Source organism: Drosophila takahashii, chromosome 4 (assembly GCF_030179915.1).
Source record: "Drosophila takahashii strain IR98-3 E-12201 chromosome 4, DtakHiC1v2, whole genome shotgun sequence".
Classification (NCBI taxonomy): Eukaryota; Metazoa; Arthropoda; class Insecta; order Diptera; family Drosophilidae; genus Drosophila; species Drosophila takahashii.
This window is the reverse complement of record NC_091682.1, coordinates 177578-189624: the sequence shown is the minus strand read 5'-3', so window position 1 is coordinate 189624 and position 12047 is coordinate 177578. Positions and strand designations below refer to the sequence as shown.

Genomic DNA, 12047 nt, shown 5'->3' with positions numbered 1-12047 from the left:
TTCCCCTCCTACGATTTGTTGACCTCCAGATCGACCCACCCTAATGTATATACCTTATAGGGTCGGAAATGCTTCCTTCTAGCTGTTACATACATTTGCACGAATACAATATACCCTTTTACTCTACGAGTAACGGGTATAAAAATTCCCAAAGAACCGTTCTGAAGATATTCGCAAAAATTCAGATTTTCGGACCTTCTTTTATAAAACCTAACAGATCTCAAAAACAATTAGACGAATAAACTTGTAAATTACACTATCTTAAAGGCAATAGATGAGCCTTTCCGAAAAGCTATAACTCGTTGTAATCGGGTCGCAATTAATAGAGGTACAACCTGTGAAAGTTCAAAAAAAAGTTTCATTTCTGGCGTTTTTTTGTTATAGCTAGTTATCATTTACTTAAAAAAAAAAAAAATAAACATAAAAATTTATAAATTATTTTGAGCTTTCAGATCTAAAGGCCCTTTTGTTGTTAACAAGTTAAGGCCATATCTTTGCAAATAGAGCGAAATTCTAGAAGATATGCATTTTTTAGTCAAACAATCCATTTCCGGAAAATGCTATTGTTTGGTTTTTGACATATGAACAAAATAGAGGTAGTAGTAGTAGAACTCTATAGTGGGGTTGGTGTCCCAACTATCAAATACCCGCCACTCAGCTAAAGGGAGAATATATATACTTTACGGGGTCGGAAACGCTTCCTTCTCCCTGTTACATCCCTTCAGTACCAGATGTCATTTTTCCCTCAGTAATCACCAAAGGAAAACCCGAGGACAGGTCATCTGTACTCGAGGACGCACCGAGGACGCCACATAGAGAAAATTGTATGGGAGTTCCGCTTTTTCCTCTAGTACAACAACAAATTATAAGACAAGGAAAGAGAGCGCAATATATAAATACCGACTGCTCTGCTGACGTCGACAGCGGCCGAGCGTTTGGCCTAAGGAATTGTCCCCGATATGGGACGCCAGAACTGAAGGGATACTTTTGCACGAATACAATATACCCTTTTACTCTACGAGTAACGGGTATAAATAGTGAACATACAGAATAATGAAATCAAGCCTTATAATGGATCTAAAACTTAAGTCCGCCCTAATGTGACTGCATACTTCTGTATGTATTTATGAACACACATACATATGTACGTTCGTCTCGCTGTGAAATAATGCTGATACACGAACATATTGTATATGTACACATGTGTGTATTAAATTGTGTGCTTATGTAAATACATATGTACATACGTATATACGTATGTATGCAACGTCCACTTTAAAGCCTTTTGCCTTATACCCTAATTTAGTGGAAAATAATGTCTTTATTAGCAAAAGTATATATTTACAAATATACATACATATGTACATTAGGGTGGACTTTTTTGTATGACATTTTTATATTGCCATATATATGTATATTGCCTTTTTGTATCCTTAATCCATAAAAGAAATAAAAAGTGAAAAATAATGTGTTAATTTGCGGTGCGCAACGGCTTTTAAGGGGGGAGAAACATACATATAGAACTGTATTTTTTTCAAGTTTTTTGTGATTTTTTTTAGCCAATAGGGAATTGTGCTGGGATTTCATAACTTGGCATGTTGATTACATTATTCGTATATAATTTTAAACAATTTTTATTTTGTTTTTATCTTTTAAAATGGCGGCCGTGAGAATTTTTTTGTCGGGATATATAAAAAAAAAAGAAGGCCAGCTGCGGATCGTTCACAGGTCGCTGTGTAGAACAAAGTTTATTTTGTTAAGAAATATTGTAGAAACTGTCTAAACCTAACTTACATAAAACATCTTAAAAACTATGGTTGTGGCACTCATTCAAAGTCAAAAATCATTTTTTTTTATAATTTTTTTGTTGTTTTTGGCTAACAAAAAATACCTAAACGTACAGATTTCAACAATTTTATTATAAACATTTCTGTAACAGCAGCATGATGATCGAGGCATTACTTTTTGAGATACACGATCCGCAGCTGAGGAAAACGTGGTTTCGAGAAAAAGGCATTTAGTAATGAAATATATCTAGTGCACAAGGAAGTTGGGTGGTATAAGTTCAAAAATAGGTTGAATTTCTTCGTGAAACTTTCATGACACATTTTTAAAGAGTTATTCTACCAATTTAAGTAATAAAAAAAATTGAATGAAAAAAAATTGAAATTGAATACATTTCGATAGGTATAAATATACACAACAAAATTGCATTTATACTTCTCTGAAATCTTTAAAGATGTGGGCGCAGGACACATTTTAAAATCGTTAGTGGGCGATTGTGGGCGTTAGAGGGGCGTGGCGCCCGGCTGAAATAAACTTGCGCTGCGTAGGAGGCCTAACCTTCTAGCTTTTGTAGTTTCCGAGATCTCAGCGTTCATACAGACGGACAGACGAACATGGCTAGATCGACTCGGCTAGTGACCCTGATCAAGAATATATATACTTTATGGGGTCGCAAACGCTTCCTTCTAGCTGTTACATACTTTTGCACGAATACAATATACCCTTTTACTCTACCCTTTTTTGGCGAACGGAAAAGTTACAGTTAATCTTCAAAATTATAATATAGAATCTCTGTTTTAGTGTGTGTCACACAAAAAAAACATGGTGGGTCGGCGATCGAACTCGGTTCTTTTGGTTCGGAGACAGAAGCTCTACAGGCTAGGCCACGTCCATCTGTTAATAGGCATGAAATAAACTTCTTCTTGACAATTTTATTTTGAGCGGAACAAAAAAGTTGACAAGTCAAGCAAGAAAGAAAAATATTACGATTCATACAAGTTATTTTACTGAAACTTTGGGACCGTTGTGCACCGCCTACCCTTTAAATTAATTTGTTTTGTTTGCGCATACATTTATTAGACACAGAAACCTACTTTTTCAGATGCTGAGCTCAATCGACCTTAAAAAGTCCACCCTAATGTACATATAATGGTGATGAAATAACAATGATTTGGTGATCATTTTGGCATTAGGAAATTCCAAGAATATGCTTAAGCTGTGAATATTTGTATGAATATACAAGTTTGTGATCAAGCTCTTTTCAAAATTATTGATCGATGACTTATGTACTTAAGTATCATGCCATATCGTCATCATTCACATGACCCAAAAATCATCAGTGAAGAAATCATCTTCCATCACCACTTTCATCAGTAAACCACTGTATTTTCATAAACATTCTTTTAAGGAGAGATCGAGAGTCGGCGTCGTAGTCGACTGCGTGATGATTTTAAGTAGTGATGATTTGCCGAAGTGCATGGTAATTCCATGTATACATACATATGTATGTATGTATATACAAAGCAATTTTTACATACATACTTACATACATATAAATGTGTGTATGTAAAAGCCCAAAAACAGTTCCCTTAATTTTGTTATTAAGGCTGTTTGTCTGCTTTTCCCTTTTTATTTTCTGTTTCGACGGACAACATAATTCCAAAGGCCAACTCGGCTCAATTTCTTGATAATGATGATGCTTCAATCTGTGCCTGCTCTGTCGCTTAATGGAGAAAAAAACTGGATTTCAAAAATGAGCATGTGTGTGCCAATACGTATGTATATATGGACATAAACGTGTATCTGTATGTATGCGTGGACACCGCTAAAGACGAACATTTTTTTCCTTTTGGGTTTCGATCCGCTGACTAATTAAGCCTTTAAAATTTGTACTGGACCGAGAAGCAGGGGAAGAAAATAAAGTCATTGGGCTTCGCATCACTAAAGAGCTGTGATAGAAAAATGGTGATAGTATAAAAAAATAAAATGAATATGAAAATTGTATTGACAAATAATTTAATAAATATACATACAAATGTACATATGAACATATTTATTCATTAACCTCTAGGTACATATGTATGTATATGTTTCTGATTATTATTATTCATTTATTGTATCCTAGCGTTACAAGTTTTTATACTCTTGCAGAGGGTATTATGATTTCAGTCAAAAGTTTGCAACCCAGTGAAGGAGACGTTTCCGACCCCATAAAGTATATGTATACATATATTCTTGATCAAGATCACTAGACGAGTCGATCTAGCCATGTCCGTCTGTCCGTCTGGAAGGATCGGAAAAAAAAAACGTTTACAAAAATTCTAGCTTCGGTGTTTTTTTTAACATTACCTTCTACGAAGGTAATTAAATATTTAAAAAATCGGACGAATATATCATATAGCTGCCATAGGAGTGATCGGAAAATTAATGGGAAAGTAATAGGAAATAAATTTTAGCTTCTTTGCTTTTTATTGTATGCTCTTCTACTCTAGGACATGACTCTTTTTAAATAATTCCGAATTTCTATTTTAATTTTATCAAAATCGGACGACTATTTAATATGGCTGGAAAAATGAATGGGAAATTAATTGGGCGGACCGAGTGTAATAATTTTTCGTCACAAATATTGATATTAGAACTTTTGTGTGTTGAAGGAGCGATTGTCACTAGTTATACCCGTTACTCCTAGAGTAAAAGGGTATATTGTATTTGTGCAAAAGTATGTAACAGGGAGAAGGAAGCGTTTCCGACCCTATAAAGTATATATATTCTTGATCAGGGTCATTAGCCGAGTTGATATAGCCATGTCCGTCTGTCCGTCTGTCCGTCCGTATGAACGCTGAGATTTTGGAAACTACAAAAGCTAGAAGCTTGAGATTTTCCACACATATTCGTGGGCTTCCTACGCAGCGCAAGTTTATTTTAGCCGAGCGCCACGCCCCCTCTAACGCCAACAATCGCCCACTAACAATTTTAAAATGTGTCTGGCGCCGACACCTTTAAAGATCTCCAAGAAGTATAAATGCAATTTTGTTGTGTATATGTTTACCTAACGAAATGTAGAAGTCATTTTTCAAATCGGAACATGTCACTCCCACCGAAGTGCTTTACGGTCCAAATTAGTATTGTGGTGGGAGTATGGTAGGGATGTCTTGGTGTGGGGAACAGTTGAAGCCTCGGGAGTAGGAAATTTGGTCATCGTCGAGGGTATTATGGTTCGTTCTCAGTATAAGACCATATTTGAACATAATTTGAAGGCATCTGTGGACATATATGGACATATCCTTAAGAAATAGCTGCTGTTTTATGCTTTTCGGCAATTGTTTTCACCACCATAAGGCCTGGACATACAAATTATAGAGCAGGTTTGGGTAATTTTGGAGCGAAAATTTTGAAAGTTCTATGTAAAAAACCGTCCGTAGACTTTTGTCAATGCCATTTTTAAGATTTTCGTCTGTAACTTTTAAAATTTTTTATGAATAAGAAAAAAATTTTGGTTTTTGTATATTAATAACATTAAGAAGAAAACTGCATCATTACTTTTCCCGTAAAAGCAATAGGAGTGGAAGAACTCCCAAAAAGGGGGTCGTCCGTAGACTTTTGTCCGCCACTGTATTTACATACGTTAGGTCGGAAAGGCCTTCTTCTGCCTGTTGCATTTAATTTTCATGTTTTAAATAGTTTATTCGGACATTTTTTCCAACCAAAATCAGATATCTTACTTACGTATGTACATACATATGTACAATGCATTTTTTTCTACTCTAAGGAATAGCTGTTTTTTATATTTTGAGTATTTTGAATTTAATTTAAAAAGAAGTTAAATTCGACACGCCGAAGTTTATATACACTTGCATTTTAAATTAAATATTAAATATTTAATCTTCTGTTGTACTCTCTCCCTCGTTCGGTGTTCCATTTATTTACAATTTAAACACAAAATTTTAACAGTGCAATAATTCGGGTATTCATTAGTCCTGGGAGGTGTCGCATATGTCAGCTGTGGCAGGAAAAAATTTAAAATTTCCAACATCAAAATATATGAATATGCTATGCTAATATGCTAAAAGGAACAGGATTTTCAACACACAAAGAACCATCTTCTCACTTTCCCGGTGGGTATGTACATATCTGTATCGGTGGTATCACAGAAATCTTTTACAATGCGTCAATGCACAAAACCAACCGTCTTCGGGTGAAAGAGATTTCTGTGACACCCACGATTGTAACAATTTATTAAAAGTTTATAAAATAATAATTGTTACATATTTTCCAGGTAGAATTGTAAATCTATGACATGGTTTGGCCAAAGGGTATGTAAAAGAATTCTTAGAGATCGGGTGTCTACATATGTATGTATGTATATCCTATTTGAGACCTGCGCTCCTGTGGTGCGTAGTTATCGGGGGTGTTACAGACATTTTTTTCAATAAAAACCAATATCAATATCAATGCACTAAGCAAACCGTAGAGATTTCTGTGACACATCCTATTTTGAGATTCTCACTATATTATAATTTTAAAAATTAATGGTCACGTTTGCGTTTTGCTAATACTAGTAATGGTAGGAGAAATACTAATTTAGGTTCACTATTATTTTTAAGTTGTATTTGTCTTTCTGGGATTGTCTTGGATTTTATAAAAGTCCCTGATAGCTATGCATCTGTTTGAAAAAGATGAAGACTAGATAAACTCATCGTAAAATCAAATCGGTTTTCTCGATTTCTTTAATTTATCCAAACGAGAAATAATTACATAGTGCTGTTAGGGCAGAGAATTGAGCTGTAAAGCGCAAGCATGGGCATGCCTTAATTATTTCATCAATTGTTTGGGTACACATAAGTCAAAGGAAAAATCAGCTGTGATTTCGTTTTTTCTTAAGAAAATCACCTGTAATTTTATCGAGCCGAAAAAGCTTAAAAGTCCCTGTCAAATTTAGCTTTCACAGATAATGCTCGAAAAGCCAAAATCACTTAGAAGGAACTTTATCTGTTACTGAAATGTTAGCTTGGTGTACATATGTATGTTCCATATCAACCCTGCTACGATCGTCGTTTCTCTATTTTTAAAGTACGCAGTACAACCTTGGTTGCATTACCTACATATATGTACATATTTACATATTTTTACAATGTTACTATTTCGACGTACATATTCGTATGAACTACATACATATATATGTACATACATATGTACATATGTATTTTGCGAACGAAAAAAACTATTTCCATGAATCAAAAGCAGATGGATCTGCTATGGCCGGTTATCAGATGTCTAAAAATAAGAATTCGTACAAAGGGCTAGTTAAACCTCAAGTCTGAAAAAGACTATTATACTTTTCCCAAAAGGCTCTCAATTCAACGTATGTATATATGTATGTACATACATGGGTACATATGTATTTTATTTCACTAGTTTCAAACTGGAAAACCAGCTCCTTGAGAAATAGTTACCATGTACATATGTACATACATATGTATGTGTAATACCATATGTAATACACAATAATCGTATGGGTTGGAAAAAAGTAATAAATCAATAAAAATAACCAATAAAATTATAAGAAATGCACTTTTGAAGTTAAAATTACACACAAACATGTACATTCATATACATATGTATATATCATTTATATATGTAAATTGTACGTACATACATATGCACATACAAATTTATGTGCCGATAATGCAGATGCAAAATTGTTTGAAAATATGCATGCATACAATGTATACTTATGTATGTACATATATACATACATATATGTATACTGTATTTATGGAATGAAATTTGTATGTACAATTGAGCACTCATGTTCATACATACAAACATATGTACATGTGTATGAACATACAAACGTATGTGACCGTAAATATATACATTTGTAGGTATACATACATACATTGGTATTATAAAATATCTGGTTTTGTTGTTTCCGAGAACCGACAAAACGTTTCTCATAAAAAGGAATGGGCATAACCATGTGCGTACAGACACATACATATGTATGTATGTACGTCTGTATATTTGTAGAAGTATGTTCGGACATTATACATATAAAGGTCTGAATGTATTCACACAAATGCACGATCAACAACATACCGACATACATATGTATGTATGTATGTATGTATGCATAAACTGCAGCCGCACAGCGTGTGCTCGCTCCTTTCATAGAGAGAAGACTTGAGTAAGACGTTAAATTACAAAGGGCACATATTGTGAACGCAGAAGCGCACAGCAAGAGAATTTTAAGATCCCAGATCCAATCCTGCTGTGCACTGCAGACAAAAAAGGTAGTTTGCCTGTTTTGAGCCCGGTTGGAAAATTTATATGTACATACATACATACATATGCAGTTGTTGGTGACTTTTAGAATCGCATAGCTGGAGGTTACGAAAAGGTTGTGTTGTATCATACACATCATGACTGCCCCTATTTTGACACAGCAAAGAGAGAGCAGTTCAAAAGTTATTGCCAAAAGAAGATTTTTTTCTTCTTCCCAACATGAAAATTGAATTCCGTTTGTCAATTTGTGCGCTTGTCTGTCTGTCCCAAAACGTTGTTTTAAAGTCATGGAAATTTTATATGGTGTTAAACAGCTCGATATAAGAAACATTAGTTGTACCACTTTTGGAAAAACTCGCTAGTTTAGCGGGAAAACAGCTATAAAAAGCGAAGTTTTGGTAACTTTTGTACTACTTTTGTAAACTGGTGTAATTCCAATTTTTGAGTCCTATTTCTTTTGCTCAAAAATAATTATTATGCTCTAAGTAAAATTTAAAAATTTTATTTTAATCATTACAAAGTAATTTTTATTATTTAACATATAATGATTACGGTCCCTGCCTATGAGAACAAAAGTAAACAAACAAAAACTTCTGATATCAAATAAAACAAGAGAGGGAGCTACCTTCGGCCAGCCGAAGCTTATATACCCTTGCAGATTTTTCCTATTAATTTACAAATCGCAAAAATGTTAAATTTCCTATTATATTACATTAATTTTTCGATCGTTTCTATGGCAGCTATATGATATAGTAGTTCGATCTTTTTAAAATTAAAATCGAAATTCGGAAATATTTAAAAATAGTCATATCCCAGAGTAGAAGAGAATGTAATAAAAATCAACAAAGATATAATTTGTTTTCCTATTAATTTCCATTTAATTTTTCGACCGTTCCTATGGCAGCTATATGATATAGTGATCCGATTTAAAAAACAAAAAAACCGAAATTCAGAAATATATAAAAAAAAATATTCAAAATAAAAATAAAATTTCAAAAAACACCGGAGCTAGAATTTTTTTACGTTTTTTATACCCTTGCAGAGGGTATTATGATTTCAGTCAGAAGTTTGCAACGCAGTAAAGGAGACGTTTCCGACCCCATAAAGTATATATATTCTTGATCAGCATCACAAGACGAGTCGATCTAGCCATGTCCGTCTGTCCGTCTGTCTGTCCGTCCGTATCTACGCAAACTAGTCTCTCAGTTTTAAAGCTATCGGGATGAAACTTTCGTGAAAGTCGTATTTCTATTGCAGGTAGTATATATGTCGGAACCAACCGGATCGGACAACTATATCTTATAGCTCCCATAGGAAGGATCAAAAAACAAGAAAGGAAGCTAGCTTCGGCCAGCCGAAGCTTATATACCCTTGCAGATCATTCCTATTAATTAACAAATCGCATAAATGTTCAATTTTCTAATATTTCTCATTAATTTTCTGATCGTTCCTGAATCACAAAATTTTAGAAAGTGTATTTAATTTTAGAAGTATATTTCAGCGGTTAAGAGTTTCACTATTCGAAGAAGAGAAGCTGTTAGAGTTAATTCTTAATGACAGTGGTTGACAATCAGCTGCGTTTGCCTATGCGGTTATTTCACGACTTTGTTCGGCTCATTCATTAGATGAATCTTTCCCAGCTGTACTATTTTACGTAGGTGCGAGCAAGACAGGCATATGTCAGCTGTAATGAGCAAAGTGTAAAAATCGATAGGCACTTCTGGTATTTCTTGGTATTTTTAAATACCTCCGCACGGTTCTACCTGGACAGATGACCATTGATCTAAAGTTTAGATTCTAAACTTAATCTAAAAAGTAAAATTTTGCTCATTCGTTAGAGGTACAGTGAAATGCGGATCAATTATAAACATTAATTTTATGATTTTTGGGTAAATGTTCAAGCTTTTGGTGACCAATTAGGTACTGTAAACAACAAAGAACAATAAAAACAATATATTTAAGCGGCCTTATTACTCCGTCGCAAACTTTAAACAAGAGAGAACGCTATAATCGGGTACCCCGACTATCAGATACCTGTTACACAGCTAAGGATATGGTAAATGGTGGTATCGACTGTCCTGAGCTACTCTCGAAAGTTGTTTTAGCGCTCCTTCTAGGCAACTTCGGAATTTCGATTCCTTTTTTCTTGAGCTGGGGCGGACTAATTATTCCCAAAATGAGCCTCTCTATAGGGCTTTATCTGAGTTCAACGCACTTCCAGCTGATATGCAAAGAAAGAAAACCATTTGTAAACATAGGGTAATTAATTATTTTGTAAATGTTAGTACGTAGTATAAATTTTTGGATTGTATAAGTAGCCAGTTAAGGTATATCCGTTGGCGAAATAAATAAATATAATATATAGCTGAGAACGCGTAAATCATTTTAACGAATGGTCCGATTTGGTCAGATAGCTGACATATATATTTATCAGGGTTCGGAAAATAACACACAAAGTACTGTACAAATGTATAATAATTGAAACTATATACGCACAGTATACTTGTGTATTATATTTATTCGTAGAACACTATCACATAGAGACTTTATCATACAATATCAGCATTCCCAATGGCGCTAAATATTTACTTTTATAATTGCATCACCAATTGCGCTTTATCATAAAAGATAAAAAGCCGCGATTTCTTTATGCGGTTATTCCACGATATTGTTCGGCTCATTTATTAGAGCATTCATTAGAGGGACAAATATATTTACATTTACTGGGATTTCTTCGGATAAGATGGCATGGTCACTTAGAACTTAAACGTTAAATTAGTCAAATCATTAAGGTTAAAAACTGTAAAATTGTTGAAAATTCAACAGAAAATTTCAGCAATTAAAGGAATTACCCAAAATGGGTTCTGTTGAATTTTCAAACAGCTGTTATTTGTTAAAAAGTTTCCCAGAACTAAAAACATGTAAAATTTGATTTGTTATTGCTGGCTACTGTCTAAAATGGTTACTAAGCTAAAAAGAACCACAAAAATGCTTTCTAAGTTGATTTTTAAATAAATAATGCGTACTGGTGATACTAAAATGTTACAGATTTGCCATGACTTTTAATAAAGAAGGTGACAACTCTGGCTTTTCAGCAATTAAACAAAATTTTCAACAGCCTCGAGGCTGTTGAATTGCTGAAATTTCTGAAAGTTGACTTTGTATGGAACAGCTGACTAACAGCTGACCAAAATTCAACAATTCAGCAATTCAACAGTTTAGGGAATACCCAGATTGTGTATTGCCATGAAATTAAACATTTTTAACACGTTTTTAAAATGTTTTGGGTTGTTCAAAGTACATATGTAATTGTTTTTAATTTTATCATATCCGGCAATAATTTTTAGAAAGGCTACTTTATATAAATTTTAATACGTAATAATGTCTTAATTTTGAAGTGAAAAATAACGCTTATTTTTGGTTCGCAACGGACTAATTAGGCCGATGAAATTATAATTGTATTGTTCTTATTAGTTTATAGCACCTAATTCATCAAAAAAATATTTTGAAAATTTTGAAAAACTCTTATGAATGATTCGAACAATGTAGAGGAGGAATAATCGCATTAGGAGATATGGTTATATTTATAATAGCATCATGGGAAATAGTTAATGATTATTCTCTGTTAAGTATGAACGAAACAGAAATAAATACATGTCAGAATAAAGTACATGTATTTTTCTCGTTTCTTTTATTTAAATGGAATACTATATTTTATTACACACATGTATAATGCACAAGATATAGTTAGAAATTTTCATGTACTATACATATGTATTCTTTTCCAAACCCGCAAGTTTATTTTAGCCGAGCGCCACGCCCCCTCTAACTCCCACAATCGCCCACTAACGATTTTAAAATATGTCTGGCGCCCACACCTTTCTCTGCAAATTTGCCAATTATTTATAAGTATACATTTATTTAGGTTAAGTTATGTATAATCCACAAAAACATATCTTATTGTTCTCAAGAACTCG

General features: G+C 33.7%; 1 protein-coding gene across 2 annotated transcripts in view; it reads right to left on the bottom strand.

The window, feature by feature from the left end:
• The window catches only part of LOC108059535 (uncharacterized), a 65165-nt gene that overhangs the window by 52486 nt on the left and 632 nt on the right, over positions 1-12047 (bottom strand). The window contains exon 2 of one of the 2 annotated variants that reach the window (XR_011419526.1): positions 10105-10291. The exons of the other annotated variant lie outside the window; for it this stretch is intronic. The gene's annotated coding sequence lies outside the window, so the exon portion shown is untranslated. The remainder of the gene's footprint in view (positions 1-10104; positions 10292-12047) is intronic. 2 annotated transcript variants of the gene reach the window in all.